The sequence below is a fragment of the Eschrichtius robustus genome, chromosome 6 (genome assembly GCF_028021215.1).
Source record: "Eschrichtius robustus isolate mEscRob2 chromosome 6, mEscRob2.pri, whole genome shotgun sequence".
Taxonomy (NCBI): domain Eukaryota; kingdom Metazoa; phylum Chordata; class Mammalia; order Artiodactyla; family Eschrichtiidae; genus Eschrichtius; species Eschrichtius robustus.
In genome coordinates, this window is record NC_090829.1 from 41,803,704 (window position 1) to 41,818,610 (window position 14,907).

The window sequence follows — 14,907 nt, forward strand, 5'->3', positions numbered from 1 at the left end:
AACTACTGAGCCCGCGCTCTAGAGCCTGCGAGCCACAACTACTGAGCCTGCGCTCTAGAGCCCGTGCTCCGCAACAAGAGAAGCCACCGCAATGAGAAGCCCACGCACTGCAACGAAGAGTAGACCCCGCTTGCCGCAATTAGAGAAAGCCCGCGTGCAGCAATGAAGACCCAATGCAGCCAATAAATAAATAAATAAAATTTTTAAAAATTAAAAAGAATAAAATTATTCAGCTGAAGAATATTCTGCTCAGTCAGAAATGATTGACAGTGTTATTTTTATAAGTCTAGTGATCCTAGATATGAAGAATCATTTGCAATTGACAAGATAGTTACCACGGGAAAAAAATTACCTACTGAAACAGATCCTAGTTCACATTGTAATATTCCAGAATATTTCGAATTTTCTCAAACGTTATTATAACTTTCAAAATATTTTCTCAGCAAAATATTTTTCACTTCATTTTTAAAAAATATTACATAGTTAGTTATTGACTATATTCCCCACACTTTACATTTCATATCTGTGACTCATTTATTTTGCAACTGGAAGTTTATAACTCATAAATTTGTCTCACCTATTTCTTTCCTCTCCCCTCTGGCATCTACCTGTTTGTTCTCTGTTTCTATTTTATTATGTGTGTTCACTTGTTTTGTTTTTTAGATTCCACATGTAAGTGAAACCATACAGCATTTGTTTTTCTCTGACTTATTTCACTCAGCATAATATCCTCTAGGTCCATCCATGTGTTGCAAATGCCAAGGTTTCATTCTTTTTGTGGCTAATATTCCATTGCATATATGTGCCACATCTTCTCTATCCATTCATCTATTGATGGGCACTTAGGTTGCTTCCATGTCTTGGCTATTGTAAGTAAGGCTGCAATAAATATTGGGACGCATGTATCTTTTCAAATTAGTGTTTTCATTTTCTACTGGTAGTACCCAGGAGTGGAATTGCTGGATCATATGGTAGTTCTATTTTTAATTTTTTGAGGATTCTCCATACTGTTTTCCATAGAGGTTGCACCAATCTACATTCCCACCAACAGTGCACAAGTGTTCCCTTTTCTCCACATCCTTGCCAATACTTGTTATTTGTTGCCTTTTTGATAATAGCCATAGTGACAGTGTGAGGTGGTTTCTCACTGCTCTTTTGATTTGCATTTCCTTGAGGATTAGTGATGTTGAACATCTTTTCATGTGCCTGTTGGCCATCTGTATGCCTTCTTAGGAAAAAATGTTTATTCAGATCTTCTGCCCATTTTTAAATCAGGTTTTTTTATTTTTAATATTGAGTTGTATGAGTTCTTTGTATATTTTGTATATATCCATACTGATATAAAACAATCGAATAATTAAGTAAATAGAAGAGAAGCACTAGCTCTTCAATACTGTACAATTCCAACTCATAAATGGAGTAGGAATGATGGAAAAAGAAAATCACCATTTGGCAAACACCACAGGAATAATTGCTGCAGGTAAAAGCCATCGAGGTCTGCTAAAATTCAAGTGGAAATATGATGAGAAAGAGGATATTTTCCCAGTCTGAGAGTAAATTTACAGTGGAGAAGTCTAGTGGACATCATTAACCAAGTGATCAAAGTTAACATCACCAGTAATGAGACATAGCAACGTGATGGCCCTCAGGATGCAATCCACTGAGAAGGGCACAGCATCACTCTGTGTTAATCTTGCCAAAAAGAGAAAACTTCAGACAAACTCAAATTGACAGACAACATGCATAATAACTCTACTGTACTTTTCAAAAGTCAAGGTTATAAGGAAAGACTGAGGAACAGTTAGAGAAGGCAGGCTGAAAGCAATGTGGGATCCTGGGACAAAAAGAGAACAGTCGTGGGAAGAATGAAGAAACTTGAATAAGGGCTTTAGTTAACAGTTAATACCCACATTAATTTCCTGTTTTCTTTTTTTTAATAGATTTTATTTATTTATTTATTTATTTATTTATTTATTTATTTATTTATTTATTGGCTGTGTTGGGTCTTCGTCGCTGCACGCGGGCTTCCTCTAGTTGCAGCGAGTGGAAGCTCCTCTTTGTTGCAGTGCACGGGCTTCTCATTGCGGTGGGTTCCCTTGTTGCGGAGCATGGGCTCTAGGCATGTGGGCTCAGTAGTTGTGGCTCACAGGCTCAGTAGTTGTGGCTCATGGGCTCTAGAGCTCAGGCTCAGTAGTTGTGGCTCACGGGCTTAGCTGCTCCGTGGCACGTGGGATCTTCCCGGACCAGGGCTCGAACCTGTGTCCCCTGCACTGGCAGACGGATTCCCAACCACTGTGCCACCAGGGAAGCCCCAGTTTCCTGGTTTTGATCATTGTACCATGGTCATGCAAATATGTTAACATTAGGAGAAGAAGCTGGGTAAGGGATATATGGACACTTTTTAAACTACTTTTGCAACTTGTCTGTAAGTCTAAAATTAACTCAAAAATAAAATGTTAGGGACTTCCCTGGCGGTCCAGCGGTTAAGACTCCGTGCTTCCACTGCAGGGGGCACAGGTTCAATCCCTGGTTGGGGAACTAAGATCCTACATGCTGTGCAGCATGGCCAAAAACTAAAATAAAATAAGATAAAAAGTTAAAAATATGTCAACGTCATGAAAAACAAAGACTGAGAAACTGTTTCCGATTGGAGGAGACTAAGAAGACAGGACAACTTAATATTCCTTATCTTGATTGTGGTGCTAGTATCATACATAGGTGCAGACATGTTAAAACTTATCAAACTGTATCCTTTAAATATGTGCAGTTTATTGTATGTTAATTATGAATCAGTAAAGCTCTAAAAAAAAGGATAAAGGAAATAGATGGAAGCAAGGGCAATTCATAATTAAATACAGAATGAGTGAATTCATGAGTTGTGTTTTTGCTTTCCCTCCTAATGCTAATATAAATGACAACTCCCACTTGTGCTAGAAGAATAGATTTGTGACCCAGGCCTGCCCAAGCTGAGCATTCCATCCTCTGTCACTTAGATCACACTAATTAGTTCAAGTACAGGCCCACGATCCAAGTCGGTTCAATCAGAATCCTCCCCAGGACTTCCCTGGTGGCTCAGGGGTTAAGAATCTGCCTGCCAATGCAGGGGACATGGGTTCGAGCCCTGGTCCGGGAAGATCCCACATGCCGCAGAGCAACTAAGCCCGTGCACCACAGCTACTGAGCCTGAACTCTAGAGCCCACGAGCCACAACTACTGAGCCTGCAAGCCACAATTACTGAAACCCACATGCCTAGAGCCCGTGCTCTGCAACAAAGAGAAGCCACCACAATGAGAAGCCTGCGCACTGCAATGAAGAGTAGTCCCCGCTCTCGCAACTAGAGAAAGCCTATGAGCAGCAACAAAGACCCAACGCATCCCTAAATAAATAAATAAATTTATTAAAAAAAAAAAAAGTATCCTCCCCAGACTTTGTCCCTTGTGCCAGAGCTATAAGAAAAAAAATCCTATCCATCCCCCCACCACTGGTGTGATATGAGTCTTGAGCTACATGCAGCCCTCTCTGCCTCCATTGGAGATAGTCCATGAGAAATGAAATCTATACAGAAGAAAGTAGAATGGGAAGATGGGGAGAGAGAAGGAATGACATTATTTGAATCTTTGGATCCAGCTGTTCTTGAACTGCATCTATCTGTCCGTCAGTCAGTTACAAAACCCAATCATTTTACTTTTTTTTTTTCCCCCCTGAGCTGGTCTGAGTAGAGTTCCTGTCACTTGCAACCAAATGAATCCTGAGCACAAAATAACCCTAAAATCAGTGGGGTAACAAATGTCATAAATAATCCTCCTTATCCTTGAATACCAACCGTGTCCAAAACACAATATAAGAAACTAGAACTGTTTAAAGAAAATGGTTAAGCCATGATTATTACAATGTAGCTAAGTAGTCCACAAACAATTTGTTGGGGGTTATCAGATCCTGGGCCATGAACTAGACCTGACTAATGAATGGAACAGTCAACTCCTACATCCTTCCAATCATCCAGAGTTGATGATCTACTGGCAGTCCTCCTCTAAGTCCTGGAGAACTTAAAGAGAACTCAAATTCAGGATCTTATCATGAAGTGAGTTTTCCTTTTGTTCTCACTCTAGCAACTTATCCCTGTGATTAGGCCCATGAGCTTTTTTTTTTTTTTTTTCACCCTGAAGCCCCAGGTTGATAACACATCAGGGTTCCAGTTCAGCAGAGAAATTCTGCTTCCTACCTGCTGACTCCCCTTGAGCTGCCATCCTGTGGCAGACACCCTGCTACTTTCCCTCCTGGTACCAATGCCGAGCCTGCCTGGATCTGCATTTATTGCCCATTTCTAGTCTCACTGCCATGACACCCAGATGGGATTCTAAATAAATTAGGAATTATTTTGGTTGCAAGTAAGAGAAAACAGCTCCCAAGTAAGGATAAACAAGGGTTAGACAAACAAGGGTTTCGTTTTCTCACATGACCGGAAATCTGAGGTGAGTGGTCATCCCCTGTGTTCGTTCAGCAGCTCAGGGATATCAGTACCGGCACCTCTCTCAGCAGTTCTCTCAGCCTCTCCCTCCGGGCGGCAGGAAGGTTCCTTAGGCTCCAGACATAATGTCTGCCTGCATTTTGGAAAAGGAAGAAGGGAGGAAGGAAGGTGCCAGCCATGGCTGTCCCTTTTATCAGGAGAGAAAGCTTTTCCAGAAACTCCTCAGCGTTCTTCTATGCATGTCTTCTTAGCCAGAATTACCTCAAGGGGGCTGGGATGGGCCCCAACAGCCCTGCCAAAGTTGAGTTTTTAAATATATATATATATATATATAAAAAACTATATATATATATATATATATATATATATATATATATATACAAAAATATATCCTACAGATGCAATGAAGTAACAGTGATTCTCGAAAGAAGGCTATTTACTCTATGAATGAGATGTTATCTGGACTTCTGATAAAGAAACTAAATATGTGATGAAACAAATGTTGTTACTTATAATACAACTTTGAGAACGTCAATTTGAAGGAGGTGGAAATACGAAGAGCAAAGTCAGCATTAGTCCCTGCTTGAACTGGATTTGTGTAGGATAACTGTCTGGTGTTACAACTGCATTGATAGTTCTGAATGTTGTTACTAAAATGCCTGTCTTTGTTAGCAGTCAGCCCTGACCTGTGTCCCAGTGAGGGGAAGTCCGTCTGTGGGCTGTGGAGTGAAATCCCCAGCTAGAAGGGCAGTCTGTGTGCCCACACAGCCGCATTCATCACAAGTTTCTGTCGGAAGCTTGTTAAAATAAACTTGTTACCAGACAGGTGAGTTCAGTTCAGTTTCAGAAAACACACTTGCAAGGCATCGTCTATATCTGTTGAGTATCAACACGGTAAAGTTAAATTTTATTTCAATTTCATCATTACGATAAAGCTGTTTTATGCTTTTTCCCTTTTCAAGTGAGAAAATCTCTCGGTTCATGAACAGTTGAAGACTAAAGTATGAAATAAATCCGCTTTCTAAAAATATTCACAAACGTAATACAACTCCCTATTTTTTAAAAAAATGGGTACAGAAATGGAGAAAGTGGAAAATGTAATAATCTCACCTCTTAGAGTAGCCACTATTAACAATGTGGTTAGTTGTAATGTAACAATGTAAAAAGTTGCCTCTACTTTCAAACTTCAACAAACATGGGGGAAAGTTGCATCAGAGTAAAAACCCCATTGTCCCTCCCAGTCACCAAGGGATGAAGTTAGTGGACACCTGCATAGCAATGTCACCTTGGACTTAATGAACACATGACCTTGTTAAAAGGCTGTTGAATCCTTTCTTATTCATAAGTGGAGCGGCTTCTGTATTCTCCCAGTGTTCTATGTATTTGCTAACATCTGATGGATTGTGAACGTTGTCTTTATCACATTCTCCTCAAGGACAGATAATGTGTAATGCTCTCTCCTCCCAGAAACTTTCTTTCTCCCCAGTGAGTACTACGTCCTAGAAGACATGCAGTGTAGAGGTCAGTGGGGGGTGAAAACCACCCCACCCCATCCCTTGAATTTCATGTATTTGTTTGTTTGTTTATCCATCCCTTGAGTTTTAAAATGCAATTCCTTTAAACCACCTCTCACCCTCAATTTCTAACACCTGAGAGTCTCAAGGGTTCCCTTGAGATTTCTGAAAACTTCCATGGATTTAAAGTCCTCTTGGCCCACGGGTGATGTCTCTATTTCACCCTCATTTCATCCCAAAATGCAGAGCTCAACCTCATTTCCAGTTTCCACAAGAAATCTCTTCACCCCAAATATGTTATACTTGAAAGGACTTGAGCGGAGTTTGGAGGATTGCATCACACAGGACCCGGGCTTCCACCATCTCCTTTGCCTCCCTCTTCTCTCCTTTCCTCCTGGTCTCCCTTCCCCCAGCCCCAAATTCTTCCTCTTCAGTTAACCAGGCAGTCTCCTGTTTGTTGTAAGCTACTGGTTTCCAAAATTTGGTCTCCAAAACAGCAGCATCGCACCACCCAGGAACGTGTTGGAAACACAAACTCTCAGGCACTACCCCAGGTCTACCAAATCAGAAACTCTGGGGCAAGGGGCCCAGCAATCCAGGTTTTAACAAGCCCCCCAGGGGTTTTGACGCCTGCTAAAGTTTAAGAACTTCTGCACTCAGATCCAGGGCTTAAACTCTACCCCACATCTGCCTCTGAAGTAATTCTACAAACAGAGGGCTTCCCTGGTGGCACAGTGGTTGAGAGTCTGCCTGCCAGTGCAGGGGACACGGGTTCGAGCCCTGGTCTGGGAAGATCCCACATGCCGCGGAGCAACTGGGCCCGTGAGCCACAACTACTGAGCCTGCACGTCTGGAGCCTGTGCTCCGCAACAAGAGAGGCCGCGATAGTGAGAGGCCCGCGCACCGCGATGAAGAGTGGCCCCCCCGCTTGCCACAACTAGAGAAAGCCCTCGCACAGAAACGAAGACCCAACACAGCCAAAACTAAATAAATAAATAAATTTAAATTAAAAGAAAAAAAAATTTATGAAACAATTCTACGAACAGAGAAGCTCCTCACACACCAAAAGAGGAATCTCACACGAGCTACTGAGGGAATAAATATGTCCCTCTCTTACCGCATTCCATATCCATTATACTACACTGGCTTCCTGCTTTTCTCACTGTTCCCTTCTGATCAAACTCTTTCTCTTTTTTCTTTTTCTTAATTTTTGTATTTTATATTATTTATTTTTTTATACAGCAGGTTCTTATTAGTCATCAATTTTATACACATCAGTGTATACATGTCAATCCCAATCTCCCAATTCGTCACACCACCATCACCCCCACCCCACGCCGCTTTCCCCCCTTGGTATCCATACGTTTGTTCTCTACATCTGTGTCTCAACTTCTGCCCTGCAAACCGGTTCATCTGTACCATTTTTCTAGGTTCCACATACATGCGTTAACATACGATGTTTGTTTTTCCCTTTCTTACTTACTTCACTCCGCATGACAGTCTCTAGATACATCTACGTCTCGATAAATGACCCAATTTTGTTTCTTTTTATGGCTGGAATAATATTGCATTGTATATATGTGCCACGTCTTCTTTATCCATTCATCTGTCAATGGACAATTAGGTTGCTTCCATGTCCTGGCTATTGTAAATAGAGCTGCAATGAACATTGCGGTACATGACTCGTTTTGAATTATGGTTTTCTCTGGGTATATGCCCAGTAATCGGATTGCTGGATCATATGGTAATTCTATTTTTAGTTTTTAAAGGAACCTCCATACTGTTCTCCATAGTGGCTGTATCAATTTACATTCCCACCAACAGTGGAAGAGGGTTCCCTTTTCTCCACACCCTCTCCAGCATTTGTTCTTTGTAGATTTTCTGATGATGCCCGTTCTAACTGGTGTGAGGTGATACCTCATTGTAGTTTTGATTTGCATTTCTCTAATAATTAGTGATGTTGAGCAGCTTTTCATGTGCTTCTTGGCCATCTGTATGTCTTCTTTGGAGAAACGTCTATTTAGGTCTTCTGCCCATTTTTGGATTGGGTTCTTTGTTTCTTTAATATTGAGCTGCATGAGCTGTTTATATATTTTGGGGATTAATCCTTTGTCTGTTGATTCGTTTGCAAATATTTTCTCCCATTCTGAGGGTTGTCTTTTCGTCTTGTTTATGGTTTCCTTTGCTGTGCAAAAGCTTTGAAGTTTCATTAGGTCCCATTTGTTTATTTTTGTTTTTATTTCCATTACTCTAGGAGGTGGGTCAAAAAAGATCTTGCTGTGATTTATGTCAAAGAGTGTTCTTCCTATATTTTCCTCTAAGAGTTTTATAGTGTCTGGTCTTACTTTTAGGTTTCTAATCCATTTTGAGTTTATTTTTGTGTATGGTGTTAGGGAGTGTTCTAATTTCATTCTTTTACATGTAGCTGTCCAGTTTTCCCAGCACCACTTATTGAAGAGACTGTTTTTTCTCCACTGTATATCCTTGCCTCCTTTGTCATAGATAAGTTGACCATAGGTGCGTGGGTTTATCTCTGGGCTTTCTATCTTGTTGCATTGATCTATATTTCTGTTTTTGTGCCAGTAACATATTGTCTTGATTACTGTAGCTTTGTAGTATAGCTTGAAGTCAGGGAGTCTGATTCCTCCAGCTCCGTTTTTTTCCCTCAAGACTGCTTTGGCTATTCGGGGTCTTTTGTGTCTCCATACAAATTTTAAGATTTTTTGTTCTAGTTCCATAAAAAATGCCATTGGTAATTTGATAGGGATTGCATTGAATCTGTATATTGCTTTGAGTAGTATAGTCATTTTCACAATATTGATTCTTCCATTCCAAGAACATGGTATATCTCTCCATCTGTTGGTATCATCTTTAATTTCTTTCAGCCATGTCTTATAATTTTCTGCATACAGGTCTTTTGTCTCCCTGGGTAGGTTTATTCCTAGGTATTTTATTCTTTTTGTTGCAGTGGTAAATGGGAGTGTTTCCTTAATTTCTCTTTCAGATTTTTCATCATTAGTGTATTGGAATGCAAGAGATTTCTGTGCATTAATTTTGTATCCTGCAACTTTTCCAAATTCATTGATTAGCTCTAGTAGTTTTCTGGTGGCATTTTTAGGATTCTCTATGTATAGTATCATGTCATCTGCAAAAACAGTGACAGCTTTACTTCTCCTTTTCCAATTTGTATTCCTTTTATTTCTTTTTCTTCTCTGATTGCTGTGGCTAGGACTTCCAAAACTATGTTGAATAATAGTGGTGAGAGTGGACATCCTTGTCTCATTCCTGATCTTAGAGGAAATGCTTTCAGTTTTTCACCATTGAGAATGATGTTGGCTGTGGGCTTGTCGTATATGGCCTTTATTATGTTGAGGTAGGTTCCCTCTGTGCCCACTTTCTGGAGAGTTTTTATCATAAATCGGTGTTGAATTTTGTCAAAAGCTTTTTCTGCATCTATTGAGATGATCATATGGTTTTTCTTCTTCAGTTTGTTAATATGGTGTATCACATTGATTGATTTGCATATATTGAAGAATCTTTGCATCCCTGGGATAAATCCCACTTGATCATGGTGTATGATCCTTTTAATGTGTTGTTGGATTCTGTTTGCTAGTATTTTGTTGAGGATTTTTGCATCTATATTCATCAGTGATATTGGTCTGTAATTTTCTTTTTTGTAGTGTCTTTGTCTGGTTTTGGTATCAGGGTGATGGTGGCCTCATAGAATGAGTTGGGGGTGTTCCTTCCTCTGCAAATTTTTGGAAGAGTTTGAGAAGGATGGGTGTTGGCTCTTCTCTAAATGTTTGATAGAATTCACCTGTGAAGCCATCTGGTCCTGGACTTTGGTTTGTTGGAAGATTTTTAATCACAGTTTCAATTTCATTACTTGTGATTGGTCTGCTCATATTTTCTATTTCTTCCTGGTTCAGTCTTGGAAGGTTATACCTTTCTAAGAATTTGTCCATTTCTTCCAGGTTGTCCATTTTATTGGCACAGAGTTGCTTGTAGTAGTCTCTTAGGATGCTTTGTATATCTGCAGTGTCTACTGTAACTTCTCCTTTTTCATTTCTAGTTTTATTGATTTGAGTCCTCTCCCTCTTTTTCTTGATGAGTCTGGCTAATGGTTTATCAATTTTGTTGATCTTTTCAAAGAACCAGCTTTTAGTTTTATTGATCTTTGCTATTGTTTTCTTCGTTTCTATTTCATTTATTTCTGCTCTGATCTTTATGATTTCTTTCCTTCTGCTAACTTTGGGTTTTGTTTGTTCTTCTTTCTCTAGTTACTTTAGGTGTAAGGTTAGATTGTTTATTTAAGATTTTTCTTGTTTCTTGAGGTAGGTTTGTATAGCTATAAACTTCCCTCTTAGAACTGCTTTTGCTGCATCCCATAGGTTTTGGACTGTCATGTTTTCATTGTCATTTGTCTCTAGGTATTTTTTGATTTCCTCTTTGATTTCTTCAGTGATCTCTGGTAACGTATTGTTTAGCCTCCATGTGTTTGTGTTTTTTACGTTTTTTTCCCAGTAATTCATTTCTAATCTCATAGCATTGTGGTCAGAAAAGATGCTTGATATGATTTCAATTTTCTTAAATTTACTGAGGCTTGATTTGTGACCCAAGATGTGATCTATCCTGGAGAATGTTCCATGCGCACTTGAGAAGAAAGTGTAATCTGCTATTTTTGGATGGAATGTCCTATAAATATCAATTAAATCTATCTGGTCTATTGTGTCATTTAAAGCTTCTGTTTCCTTACTTATTTTCATTTGGGATGATCTGTCCATTGATGTAAGTGAGGTGTTAAAGTCCCCCACTATTATTGTGTTACTCTCGATTTCCTCTTTTAGAGCTGTTAGCAGTTGCCCTATGTATTGAGGTGCTCCTATGTTGGGTGCATATATATTTATAGTTGTTATATATTCTTCTTGGATTGATCCCTTGATCATTATGTAGTGTCCTTCCTTGTCTCTTGCAACATTCTTTACTTTAAACTCTATTTTATCTGATAGGAGTATTGCTACTTCAGCTTTCTTTTGGTTTCCATTTGCATGGAATATCTTTTTCCATCCCCTCACTTTCATTCTGTATGTGTCCCTAGGTCTGAAGTGGGTCTCTTGTAGACAGCATATATATGGGTCTTGTTTTTGTATCCTTTCAGCAAGACTGTGTCTTTTGGTTGGAGCATTTAATCCATTCACATATAAGGTAATTATCGATATGTATGTTCCTATGACCATTTTCTTAATTGTTTTGGGTTTGTTTTTGTAGGTCCTTTTCTTCTCTTGTGTTTCCCACATAGAGAAGTTCCTTTAGCATTTGTTGTAGAGCTGGTTTGGTGGTGCTGAATTCTCTTAGCTTTTGCTTGTCTGTAAAGCTTTTGATTTCTCCATTGAATCTGAATGAGATCCTTGCTGGGTAGAGTAATCTTGGTTGTAGGTTCTTCCCTTTCATCACTTTAAGTATATCATGCCACTGCCTTCTGGCTTGTAGAGTTTCTGCAGAGAAATCAGCTGTTAACCTTATGGGAGTTCCCTTGTATGTTATTTGTCATTTTTCCCTTGCTGCTTTCAATAATTTTTCTTTGTCTTTAATTTTTGCCAATTTGATTACTACGTGTCTCGGCATGTTTCTCCTTGGGTTTATGCTGTATGGGACTCTCTGCGCTTGCTGGACTTGGGTGGCTATTTCCTTTTCCATGTTAGGGAAGTTTTCGACTATAATCTCTTCAAATATTTTCTCTGGTCCTTTCTCTCTCTCTTCTCCTTCTGGGACCCCTATAATGCGAATGTTGTTGCGTTTAATGTTGTCCCAGAGGTCTCTTAGGCTGTCTTCATTTCTTTTCATTCTTTTTTCTTTATTCTGTTCTGCAGCTGTGAATTCCACCATTCTGTCTTCCAGGTCACTTATCCGTTCTTCTTCCTCAGTTATTCTGCTATTGATTCCTTCTAGTGTAGTTTTCATTTCAGTTATTGTATTGTTCATCTCTGTTTGTTTGTCCTTTAATTCTTCTAGGTCTTTGTTAAACATTTCTTGCATCTTCTCGATCTTTGCCTCCATTCTTTTTCCGAGGTCCTGGATCATCTTCACTATCCTTATTCTGAATTCTTTTTCTGGAAGGTTTCCTATCTCCACTTCATTTAGTTGTTTTTCTGGGGTTTTATCTTGTTCCTTCATGTGGTACATAGCCCTCTGCCTTTTCATCTTGTCTATATTTCTGTGAATGTGTTTTTTGTTCCACAGGCTGCAGGATTGTAGCTCTTCTTGCTTCCGCCGTCTGCCCTCTGGTTCATGAGGCTATCTAAGAGGCTTGTGCAAGTTTCCTGATCTCTTTCTCTTTCTTGTTACAGAACACAGGTGGAGCCAGGGGCCTGGCCATCCCCTTGACGGCAGCCTGATTCACCAAGTTGCCAAGCCACTCCAGAGTAACCTGGGTGGGTCCAGCCTGTGGGTAACTGATAGGCAGGGGATTCAAGACAGGACACTTAGCCTAAGAGCATGTGAGGATAAGGTGTGCATGGAATTAACTAGCAAACACCAGACTCTAAGATGAGAGGTTGGAAGCTTAACATAAACTACGGACACTCCCACTACCAGCAGGTAATTAACTTAAAGGCTTTGAGTTACCTTGGAGGACAGAGGAGATATGGGAAGGGAAGAGACATGGCAGCGACCCAACCCCCACCCGGCCCCAGAAGCCTACAGACCAGGTCATGAATAAATTCTCCCCAGAAGAAGAGGATACCCAATTTCCCAGAGGCTGAGGTCCTTTCCAAAGAACAGAGAGAGACCTGGAACTTCCCAGGGCTGAGGCCCTCCTCGAGGCATGGCTGGCTCTTCATGAGATCTGAATTTGCTTTCCCCCCCCGCCACCTCCAAACTGTCTCTTCCATCTATGCCTCCAGTCCTGATTATCTTTGGTCAGTGCCATTTCTCATCATCCCTCCTCTATGCCCGTTCAACCCCTTATTTCTCTGGTCTTTCTTTCCCTGACTTAGTTTTCTACCATTCCACTCCCTCCTGAGCTTTTCTTTCCACTGTGACTTCTAAAACTTCTGTTTCTGAGAAAACAAACTCCCCCATACTCTCCATCCTTCCTCTGAAAGTTCCCTCCACTTCTGAAAGCTGGCCTTTTCCCTGAGGAAACTTGTCTCCTGCAGCTCTCTTTAAGAATGCTGCTCTTTCTCCCACACTCAGGTACCTGAAGACCCCATCTCATCAGTGTGGACACAGAGAACACATTTTGTTCTTGCTCCTTCATCCCCCACCCCAGCAAAACTTCAGCACCCCCCCCCCAAATTTCCCCAGAAAGCGACTCACATGCACTCTTGCTCTTCTCTCCAAGATCTTAAACTGAGATCACTGCCTCTTCAAGTCATTAGAGGCTGGCCCTGATGCTGCCCCCAAGCTGCTCGGTGAGCCCAGGCAGACAGTGGTCCTGGTATTGCATAGAAGTGAGACCCCTGTCTCCAGCTCTGTATCCCTTAGACCCAAAGTCTCATAAGGTCCCTCATTATCCAGTCCCCACAGCTTCTGCCTGACACTCTCGGGGTCTCCATTTCCTTTATCTTTCTCCATCTCTTCCACACACCTAGGCAACAATGTCTTTTTCCTCTTTTTGTTGTTTTTCTTTTCCCCAGCTTTATCGAGATATAATTGACAAATGACGTTGTGTAAATTTAAGGCGTGCATCGTGATGATGTGACATATGTACATATTGTGAAATGTTTATCACAACAAGGCTAGTTGATATACATCACCTCACATAGTACTTCTTTTTGGTCTTTTTCCTCTTTCCGATAGTCCCAATATCCATGCATATTGAGAATACAAATGGATACCAGGGGTTGGGGGTTATTTATAGCCCCACACAACAAGCTTTGGTGGCATTTTACACCCTTAACCTTCTCTATCTTCTAGAAAACCTCTATTTTTGGCTTTCAGGACACCCCAACATTTGATCTTCTTCCTTAACTCTGGCCATGTCTTCTCTTTTGGAAGTCCTTTTCTATGCCCACACCTATATGCTGATGCTCCTTTCTTGGGTCCATTTTCCTTTCACTCCATACATTTGTCTTGGCCAATCTTATTCACTCTCATAGCTTCAGTTCCTATAGACAGGCTGAGGATTCCCAAATCTACACCTTAGCCTAGACTTCCTTCTCTGCTCCAGAGTCACAGATTTTCCTGCTCATTGGACATCTCTTCTTGGATGTCTTCCAGGCACCTCACCATTAACACGTCCTAACTCATAGTCCTTCCCCACAAACAAGCTCTTTGCCTGCGTTCCCCATCTCAGTGAACGGCACCATCACCCTTCTAGTTGCCCAAGACTAGGGGTTTCTTACTCCTACTTCCCCCTCACTCTCTATAACCAGTAAATTATGAAGCCTCGAGTCAGGTCCTGACCTCTTGGTTCAGGTCAATATGATTCCCTCTTGGATCTCCTATCTAAGCAGCTCACCACCTGGAGTTTGGCTCTCCTTCAAGACAGTGCTTTTCAATCTGTCTCTCATCATAGTACACAAACAGAAAATGACGACTTTCATCTAGCACACTGGGACAACCATTTGAAGCTGCTGGAAGAGCTGTCAGGTTCTGTCTGTTGGCCCAGAGGCTAGAGGGTTCATAATCTGGGCTTACTTCAAAGCCATTCTTTCCACACTGGGAAGTTCTGGAGTAAGTTCTTCATCCTTCTGCAGCCAGAGAGGGCTTTCTCAAGCACAGACTTTACCCAGTCACTGTCCTGCTCAGAATCCTTGTGTGGCTCCCCACCAGCTCGCACAGCTCTTCCAGATCCTACTCTGCCCCGTTCTCTAGCCCCCGCACTCCCTCTTGTCTTCTCCTTCCTCGTGCTCCAATCACGCCAAATGACTTGCCATTATTACCTAGAGAGGCTTGGAGCTCCTGCCTCTAGACTTCCTCGC